Source organism: Haemaphysalis longicornis, unplaced genomic scaffold (assembly GCF_048455015.1).
Source record: "Haemaphysalis longicornis isolate Haplotype H1 unplaced genomic scaffold, Haemaphysalis longicornis Haplotype H1 scaffold_2, whole genome shotgun sequence".
Classification (NCBI taxonomy): domain Eukaryota; kingdom Metazoa; phylum Arthropoda; class Arachnida; order Ixodida; family Ixodidae; genus Haemaphysalis; species Haemaphysalis longicornis.
Genome location: NW_027526295.1, coordinates 152,797,445 through 152,807,023, shown reverse-complemented (window position 1 = coordinate 152,807,023; position 9,579 = coordinate 152,797,445). Strand labels below are relative to the sequence as shown.

The following is a 9,579-nucleotide window of genomic DNA, read 5'->3' as shown; positions in this document are numbered from 1 at the left end:
GAGAGATTTATTGCGCAGCTCGCGCGTTTCTGTTATGCGCCGAGATGTGCTTACTGACACTCGGGCGTGAGTAATGGAGGTTCCTTAGATCGATCGCACCTCAAGTTCACCATATAAGACTTTGCTACTGCGGAACCAGGGAAAATTTATCAGTGGCTCGCGGAACCCTGAGGAGGGGCCTGCGGAACCCCTAGGTTCCGCGGAACCCACTTTGAGAAACCATGGCTTAGTGAGACGAACACATCATGCTTGCATGGTTGTGCAAGCTGGCTTAGATTTTTTTTTTTTTTTTGCTTACAAACGATCTGCAACAGGGCAGGACTACATCAGGGTAATGTAGACGCTGTTTGAAGCACTGAACGACGGTCGCACAACAGGCGAATAGAGCAGGATTCAGTAGACAGAATCTCCAACTTCTCACGTCGTTCAATTCACGTATCCGAAAAAAAAATATAGAGTGACATGGCGACGAAGATAATCGAATCGAAGTGATTAGGGTTGCATCATCAAACACAACTTGAGCAAAAGGTAGCAAAGTATTTTTCTGCAGAGTTATATATTTGTGTAAAAGATGCCGAGAATTTAAGTGTCATCTAAAATGCTGCTATCAAAAAAAAAAAAATCGCGCCCAACGTGGGGCTCGAACCCACGACCCTGAGATTAAGAGTCTCATGCTCTACCGACTGAGCTAGCCGGGCTTTTTTTTTTTTTCTTTATTGCACATTGAACAAACAGTCCCTACAATGTCTACAATGCTGTTCTAAAACGCATCAGTGTCGGTTTAAAACCCGCTCACCGAACTTCGGTTGGCGAAAACTATTATAAACATCGAAAGAAGACAATTCCTCCAAAATGGGTAGCCACGTAAGCTCCGGGGGCTGAGCCTTATTGCCACGCATTTCAAGGATGCAAGTAGTAACACTGTTGCCTTATTCCACGACCCGTTCCACCCGTTTATGGTCTTTATCGGCAAATAATTTCCGCGTCGATCCGTAAATACCGAACAAAACACGAACAGGGAACGATCTGTCAGAGCGAATGAAGAGGGGGCCGCATGGTTATTTACCATTCAAGTAGCTCAAAAGTGTAATAAGCACGTGCATTTGCGCGCGCTCAAAAACGCCGCCGCTTTTTGAATGCCACACTACTGGGAGCTCGCACGCGCATAAGCAACGGCGGCTGCGGAGGAAACCGGTCCTCGCCCTCTCCGACGGGGGAACACGGGAAGATTCCCGCGTTTTTCACGTGACCATGGCGTTCAGCGGCACTCCGCGAGGACGTATCTTTACACTTGTTGGCCTAACATTTTCCTACTCTACACCTCCTACCCTACACTTTACCCGTCGCGGTGGCTCAGTGGCTGTGTGCTGCTAAGCCCTAGGACGCGTGTTCGATTCGCGGCCGCAGTGGCCGCTTTTCTGATCGAGGTGAAAAGCGAAAACGCCTGTGTGTTCTAGATTTCAGCGCACGTTAAAAATCCCCAGGTGGTCAAAATTAATCCGGAGCCCTTCACTACCGCGTGCCTCATCGCTTGTGTAGCGTCGGCGCGTTAAACCTCATAATAAGTCAATATTCTGCACTTCGCTGCGCCGATTTTTGAACGAAGCCCGGCAGGGCTGGAACAAGCTCAAAGGGGCCATGCAGACAAAATACAAGTTTGTTTTAGTCAAAAGATTTCGTGTTTTATAGTGCCCCCAGCGCTTGTACGGAAGCAAACGATGCTTTATTCAGTGAAAATTAATCAATTTTGGTTAAAATTTTGATTTTCCTGCCAAATCGTCGGTTTCCCTGACGTTTGCAATGACATCACAAGAACAGGGCTTCAAGCTAAATCTAGTGTGCTACGAAGCCCTGCTTACCGTTAGTCAACCTAGATTGCGCCACCATATACCAAGCGGGCCGTTTTCGGCCTTTGCTTTGTTTTTGGCTGAATTCTTACCTGGCTTGTTTTTGTAAGGTAGAAAATAACCGTTTCGTGAAACATGGTGTTCGCTCGACAAATATGGTCACAGTGCGCGCAGTGTACCAACAGCAGCACGCATCGGTACTTCTATGTTTACGTGTACTTTCGTAGTTCCACTGTTTTACACACCATTCTCACTGCTATGAAAAGAATGTGCCCTAAATTTAAGCGTAAATGGCTCGTTCGGCAAGCCTATACGCCTCGAGCTTCGCGATCGCTGCGCCGCCTGCCGCCGCTTCTCCGCGGCGTTGACGGGATTTGCGCTGCGTGGCTGATAGGGGCCCGTGCAGTGTTCTGGTTCTGTTTTGCTTCTGCTCGCCTTTCCGCGCCCAAAAAAAAAAAGACATGTTATGGTGACGTCTATAGAAAAGAGTACGTTTAGGTCTCTTAAAAAGCAGCTGCGTTTTCGTAGAGTACGCGATCGCTTGCAAGAGCTAACCGGGGACGCGGTTCTGCGCGCATCGTCGCCGCTCTTCCGGGAGTCGGCGACGATCACCCCTGTCACCTCCAAATACGTCAGGCACGAATGAATTCTACTGTCGCCTCGTTTAGACCTGATACTGGCACAGTGAGAGGTTGGCTTCATTTCGCAGCGTGGACAACGAATTCGGCTTCGTTTCGAATATATACGTCGCATAAAAGATATGTTTCGGCGATGTTATTACCCAATCCCGGACAATAACTTGTGCCTTTTATAAGAATATAAGCCATGCGAAAATGTTAAGTATATTTCAAGCCTGTGCATCGTTAAATATGTGCCCACACACGCCTTATAGCAAGAACGAAGGCAAGTTAATGAAACCACGGAAAAATAAATGCTGTGCAAGTGCGGAAGAAACAGAAGAGCTTTAACGGAAATGGAAAAAAAAAAAAAAAAAAACAGTGCAGCTTCTGACATGCCAAAGACCTTCGTCGAAACTTAAGCCAGGTAGGGTTCACCAGACCAACTATACGCGAAATGCAGTTATTTCGCGAGACATCTATAGGAAGGGGGGGGGGGGGGGGACACTGTGTACAAATGCGGAGCGTCATTAAGCAATGAACGTTTTAGCAGAGTCTTTCAATGCTTTTACATTTACAATTTTGAAATTAGGCCAATTTCATCCAAATAAGAGAATAAACTCCGTAGAGCTTGGCGCTGCTTTGATGGATGAATCCATGGTCCTAAAATATTTCTGAGAGTAATTGGTCCCTGTTCTAGACGTTCCATGCTTTCAAGGAAGTGGGATCTCGGTTCCATGTAGGCCGCACATTCTAATAAAATGTGTTCAATTGTTTCGACGCAACCACAATTGTCGCAGTGCGGATTTGGCGTCGCTCCAAGGCGAAATAGGCAGCTATTTGTGTAAGCACAGTTCAGGCGTAGACGATGGTACAACGTTTCCAGGTTACCAGGAAGCTGTGTCGGGAGTCTTGACTTTTATTCTGGGTCAATAGTGTGCAAAAAGCATCGAGTATTTTGTAAGTTGCTCCATAGACGGCTTCTTTCAGTCACCGCAAAGTGGTGAGCCATGGCAGAAGCTTCTGTTTTCGTGAAATACACCTTGCTGTATTTTCGGTAAAGAAGGCTCTTACGGGCCGCTTCGTCGGCTTTTTGGTTACCTTTGATGCCGCTGTGTCCAGGTATCCACTGCATTTTAATGTTGTGTCCAGCAGACCGGGCAAGATGGTGAAGGTATGATAATCACAGGCTGCGAGGGGGGGGGGGGGGGGGAATCTACTTCTCCTACATAGAATTTGCAGAGCTGCCTTGGAGTCCGTGAAGATACTCCATTGGTGCGGCTCATGGCGCAGGATGTAAACGATTTCCTCCTTCAGAGCGTAGAGCTCAGCCGCTGTCGAAGATATTTGTCGCTCCAGACGAAATGAAAGCATTTCACCAGTTTGTGGTATGTATAGACCTGAAGAAGAGCTTTGCATGGTCCAACCCAGCCCTCACCAATAATTCCGCCGCATTTCCCTCCGTGGAACCTTTCTCCCCTACCAATTGAATGTGGTATCCCAGGAACTGGCCCCAAGAAGACTATGCCTCAGTCAGAAATCCTCCACATCGTTTTAGACTACATGTATAGAGCGCATTCAGCAAGAACATTCATATTCACCGATGGTTCATCACGTGGACCTAGAATTGTACAAGGCTAACTTAAAGCCGGATTTTTGTCATATCAGTCAGGTTGTATCGGTGCTCCGTTACCTGTTTGGAAACTTGTTTTACCTTGCGCTCAGGCTCGCGTGTAAAAAAGCTTTGGGACATCCTTGTGCTTTTACTTTTCATATTTCCGCGAATTAACCCTGACGATTCGTTTTGTTTGTTTTGTGACCGCGCGTGGCCGATTCCGGTTTTTTATCTGGCGTTTCAACCGGAGCGCCCATTTGCTCTGCTTGTCGTACGTCCCGTCAGGCAATATTGTTTGATATGGAAAGGGTGCCACCTTGTCGCTAACTTGATTTTTTGTTTCTTCGACAATGTTCTCGATCCCATTTCCATGGATCTGAAATTAATAACGTTCCGAGAGTAATGCATGCATAGCAAACGCCGCCCAACTCACTTCATCGACGTTCATCTGTGCACGTCACACTGTGGACTGCTTCTTCGACGTTTGTGTTTCGTTCTAGTCTTTTGTAGTGCAGGAGATCGCTAGCTCGCTGCGTTCAGAAAAGCTTTGCTTCGTTCTTGGCTACGTGTAAATCTGTTTTCTCCGTGTGCTGCACATCACAGCGCGAAAAAATAAATTTTTGTACACTGGACCACGCTCTTTTGTCTCCCTTCGTAACATTGAAGTTTTTTGTTGCGTGTGATAAAATCAGTTTTACGGTTCTTTTTTCGCTTCCTGTTTTTTTTCAAGTATTGCAAAGCGTGGATGCCGAAAGACACATGGTGCAACATATATCTCTTCGTGTTTTGATCCTTCGCGTTTCTGCAGCGTTTTTAGATGTTCTCAAGTATGTAACAACTCATCGAAACGACAAAAGCGCGATAGCTGAAAGTGCGTCCAATCAATCGCAAAACCCAAATAAATCGCAAACGAAGAACAAACCCATGCGACGATTTTTCGCACGCTGAGTAAGCACATCTGTGAACGATCTTATTGGGCTATCTCTTTTAGCGTTCTGTTCATTCCAGAGCAATCAACGGATTCATTAAGCGTAGTCTGAACGACGCGTACTTGGTTTCTTTCAGTTTTTTTTATTGTATTATCGATAGGCGCGCAGCAGTCCGTGACTACACAGCTACCGTATATGTGGTAATTACAGCTTTGCTTTACGAAAAGAAGCAATATAGATTTAAAAATCCGTAAACACGACGGCGCAGCGCTTGTGCCAGAGCACGCAGAAGCCGTTGCCGTTCGCGGCCGAAGTATACGGTATTTTGCTTCGAAAACTAAAACCCCATTGAAGGCAGGTGATATACACAATGACCGGACTATTCATCGCTAACTACTACGAAAAAAAAAACACATTTAATCATCGCGCAGACATCAAAAGTAGCAAGCGTTTGCACGCCAAGAGCTGGCCAATACGCCACACGCGCGGCGGCTGGATGACCTTCGTGTTGCGGTGGCGCCTGTAGCGGCGCGCGCGGTCCCTATATGAAACGAGCGCCGAAGTTTCGTGACCAGTAAAACATTGAAAGACTCCGGTTTTAGTAATCACACACACAAATACCGCGTTCACTTTCCTTTTTGTTTTTCGACTTCAACGAACAGCTGATCGTACGGCGGGCGCATTTTTGGAAGTATACAGGGTAGGCAGTTCAACAAGCGATGAAAGGTGTCGTTGGAATAGTGTGGCCCGTGATAGGCCCTCTGGTTGCAGTTTCTCCTTTATTCTGCAGGCTCTCTGTGCCATATGGCGATATTTAGAAGACGCATTTAGTCGCGGACGCGGATTGTATTCTAAGCCCGTCTCCGCGCTGCTCGCAGAGGATATATGCAGCAGATGAATGTTTGCGGGCGCTCACCTGCGACAAGACGACTCTGTCGTGTGCTGATCCCCGAGTATAATTATGCATTGTCCATCGCACTTTTGGTGAATATTCCAGAAATTAACACAGACTGGCTTGTAAATGGTGTTGATCAATATTTGAGGTATAATATTGGCAAACGTAACTGGCGCGCTATCAGGTATGAGTGCTCCGCTGATTATGTAAGCCCACAAAACTGATTTACATCGTAGTGTATAGCCGTAGCATGAACATCTGAGGAACCGGTGGTTACGGAGACACTGCTAGTAAATTTAGGGCAGTGTAACTACAATCGGCTCCATCATACGCTGGTTCCGCGACGCTGGCCTGTGACACACACCTGGCTCTTATACAGACTGAATATACCACACTAAGATCGCGTCAGAAACATTTACACTCTCGTAAACATACCCCATTTGCGAACAGAGTGTCTGCTCCACATAAACATGGATTTCAAACGCCCGCAAACGGTAAATCTCGGTCGTGCCGTGCCGCAAAAGCAGCTACGACAGTGGGGACGGAGACGCGGACTCCCGCCTCTGCTTTCGAAACGGGCCGCTAGGGGGATTTCAGTGGCGCCCCTGCAGGCCACGCTCGAGGCGTATAGTATAAGCCATGCCTAATTTGCGTTTACTTTTTCCGGCCTCAGCCAATCGCACAGCTGGCACATATGAAATCATAGGTTCTATACGTTGCGGGAAATGAGCTAGTGGGTTTCATGGCCGTTCCTTTTTTTCTTAATTACGTAGCTTATTCGAGCGAAGTCTACGCTAAACGTGGTGTCAGTATGGTTCTAACGAGGCAATCTTCCGAATGCACTAAAATTGTGTTTTGTCTGCTTGGCCCCTTTAAATGGCTCCGCTATTAAAGTGGGGATGGTGACTATAAGCTGGATCCGGTGCTTAAGACGAGGTCTACAAGCTATAGTCATCATGTTCGCATTTAGAATGTTAGTTAAAATGTTGAATATCAAAACCTGAAAAGGCCCTGAAACTTGTTTTGAACATGGCAAATGAACTAGCGCAAATGAGGTTACGTGGTCAATGGCAACAGAACTAGATATTACTTTTTTTATGAGAAGCAGAAAGCTTATATGCATTTGCTGATACAGACAAGGTTTTCCTTTTGCGGGGACGTTATATGAGTATTTACCGGTGCCCTGCAGGTTGAACGAATTAAGGAAAAGGAAAAGGGATGAGAGTGGTGGTGAAGCATTCCTCTAGTTCACGACTGCTCTTGACCGGGCCGACTGGATATCCCTCTCTCTCTACGTGTCCCGTTGCAACTGTCTTCTAGAATCGTCGTTGCATGTTTGCGTAGGAACTCCAAGGCAGTATTTAAAAATTGTGTAGGTCACGTGCCTATTTATGAGCACCGCCTTGACTGGCTAATTTTGTGGCTATAAGCGGCCAAAAAGTGACATCGTGATGAACCTCCTCATTCTGTTGTGTTCTGTCTCCGTTGGGGCGTGTTTTGGCCAGTAAAACCAAGGTGTTTGGTTTGGGAGGAGCGGGAGGAACCCCGTTCGATGCGGTCTGTTGTTGAGCTCTGTTTGACCACGTTATAGTCTTCATTTGTAAATACTTCTGGTCAATTAGTCTGTTGGCTAAGATCACAGTAAATATTGTAGCTATTCAAGTACATAGTCTGCCATGTGCAGTCGACCAACGAACCATCTTCATCATCGATCATCAATGGACCGATCCCGCTAGGGTCACGTATCCGTGTTCAAATAGAACGAAACATAGTTCTTGGTTTTATTTGATCTGTTTTCTTGTGTCACTCTAGCGTAACCAAGTTAAGTGCTAGGGCTGATCTACAAACGCTCGATATCTAGAATAAAATTCCGATTCCAACTTTATTACGGGCATTTTTAGTTGTTTCTGCAATGTTACCTTCAAGCACCTTTCAAATGTTCAGCGAGAACGTACCGCTGTTAAACTATTACGCAACCAGTCACAGGCACAATAGCTGTAATTTCCCGAGGTTTTTACGTGGGAGCGACGTTTATTCTGTTCCTCAGCCTTCTCCTCTTTCCTTGTTCCTAGACCCACCTTCGATGTCGTAGCTCTCCACAATCTCTTGAACTGGCGCACATATGCGGAGGTAGGAGCGTGCTTTGGCTCTTCCCAAAATTTTCCGTCTCTGCAAGGTGCGTCAACTTACGAGGCTGTTAACCTTACCTATTATAAAAAATTGGCCGCGTATCTGCTCCTTTTGTTGCAAATGTCGTCAAAAGACGATAGTCTTTATCGACTTTTGCCAAGGAAATGCCTCCCTTCGCTTTCCCGCTCACTTCTCATGTTATTCGTCTTGCGTCACGCTCCTCCCAAGGTAAAGACGCCAAAGGTTTGCTTAAATCATTTTAAATTTCCCGCGTTCCACTGCTCCAAACCGGGTGTCTCGATGCCAACGCTGCCGTACGGTGAAGACGCGCGTGAATCGAGGCGCTCTACTTCAACGTTTATAGAACCGCGTTTCCCTACTCCACGTGCGTTGCAAGCAGAACGTTAAACCTATCTAGTGGAACCTTTCGTAACTGTTGCCGGTTGATTCCTTAAAATGCCGCAAGAAGCTATAGTGGCGCGGGCGACAGCAGGCGACGGCGAAGTAAATTTTTTTTCTGGAGTTGATGAAGTATTTAATTTCGCCAAAGACAAGCATGTGTGATTTTTTATAAAGGAACACTGCAAATATCACTTCCGTATTAATTTGTTGTCTCACATTTGCGTAATGTCTTGTTCGTCTTCAACAATGTTGACAGGTATGAACATTACACCGGACTTAGACGGGTAGATTTAGCTGTGACTATATATAAGACTATTGCGCAAGCATTATTTTACTTTGGCCGGGTGGCTGAATCGAGTCACAGACAGACAGACGGACAGACATACAGACAGACCAAAATTTCTGGGTTTAAGTAGCCCAAGAAAGACTATCGTCGTTAAAAAAAGGACTCCCGATGAATATTTTGCGTTGCACGCTATGCACCGACTGTATGCGGCTTCTATGCTCTTACACCGACGATCAGCCATTTTTCAATTTCACTTGCGCAATGAACGAAACAATCAGAAGGTTGTAAAAGGTGCGGCATCGCCCCGATTGTTTTTTTTTTTTAATTCGAGTAGATTTCCTCCTCTGACTTTCTTTTTTTTCTGTATTTTTTTTTTTTTTACTCTCATGCTCTCCTCTTTCATTTCTGACCACTCCCCTCCGCTCCGAAATCATAATGGTATCTTGCTTACGCCACTGACTCCGGGGCCTCCCTCCCTAATTTGAACTTACCATTGTGTGCATGGAGAACAGCGTTTGCGGCTACTGCGACTTCCACATTCCCATTATTCGTCATAGGTCTTCAAAACGGTTTTGTGTGTCAAGATGCAAACGTTATGAATTCTTGCAGTCGACTAAGAAGTACACATTGGATGCATGACCAGTGAGCCAGCCCTTGTGTATGAGCGCATATGCCCAGATAACAATATCTTGCTCGAAAAGACAATCCAAATCACAGCAAGCGAGAAAAAACTGGAACTTTGCTTGGGTATCATGTGAAAAAATTCTTCTAAGAAACCTATTTTTTTTTTTTCGGGTGAGTCCTCGCAGCGCGAGTAGAACATCAGTGGTGTGTGGATCGTCAGGCTGATCCTATAGG

The 9,579-nt window shown here is 46.0% G+C and overlaps 1 non-coding gene across 1 annotated transcript; it reads right to left on the bottom strand.

The window, feature by feature from the left end:
• Window positions 1-625: 625 nt before the first annotated feature.
• Window positions 626-698, bottom strand: Trnak-cuu (transfer RNA lysine (anticodon CUU)). The gene has a single exon. It is a non-coding gene; the product is annotated as a tRNA-Lys (tRNA).
• Between the last annotated feature and the right edge of the window lie 8,881 nt (window positions 699-9,579).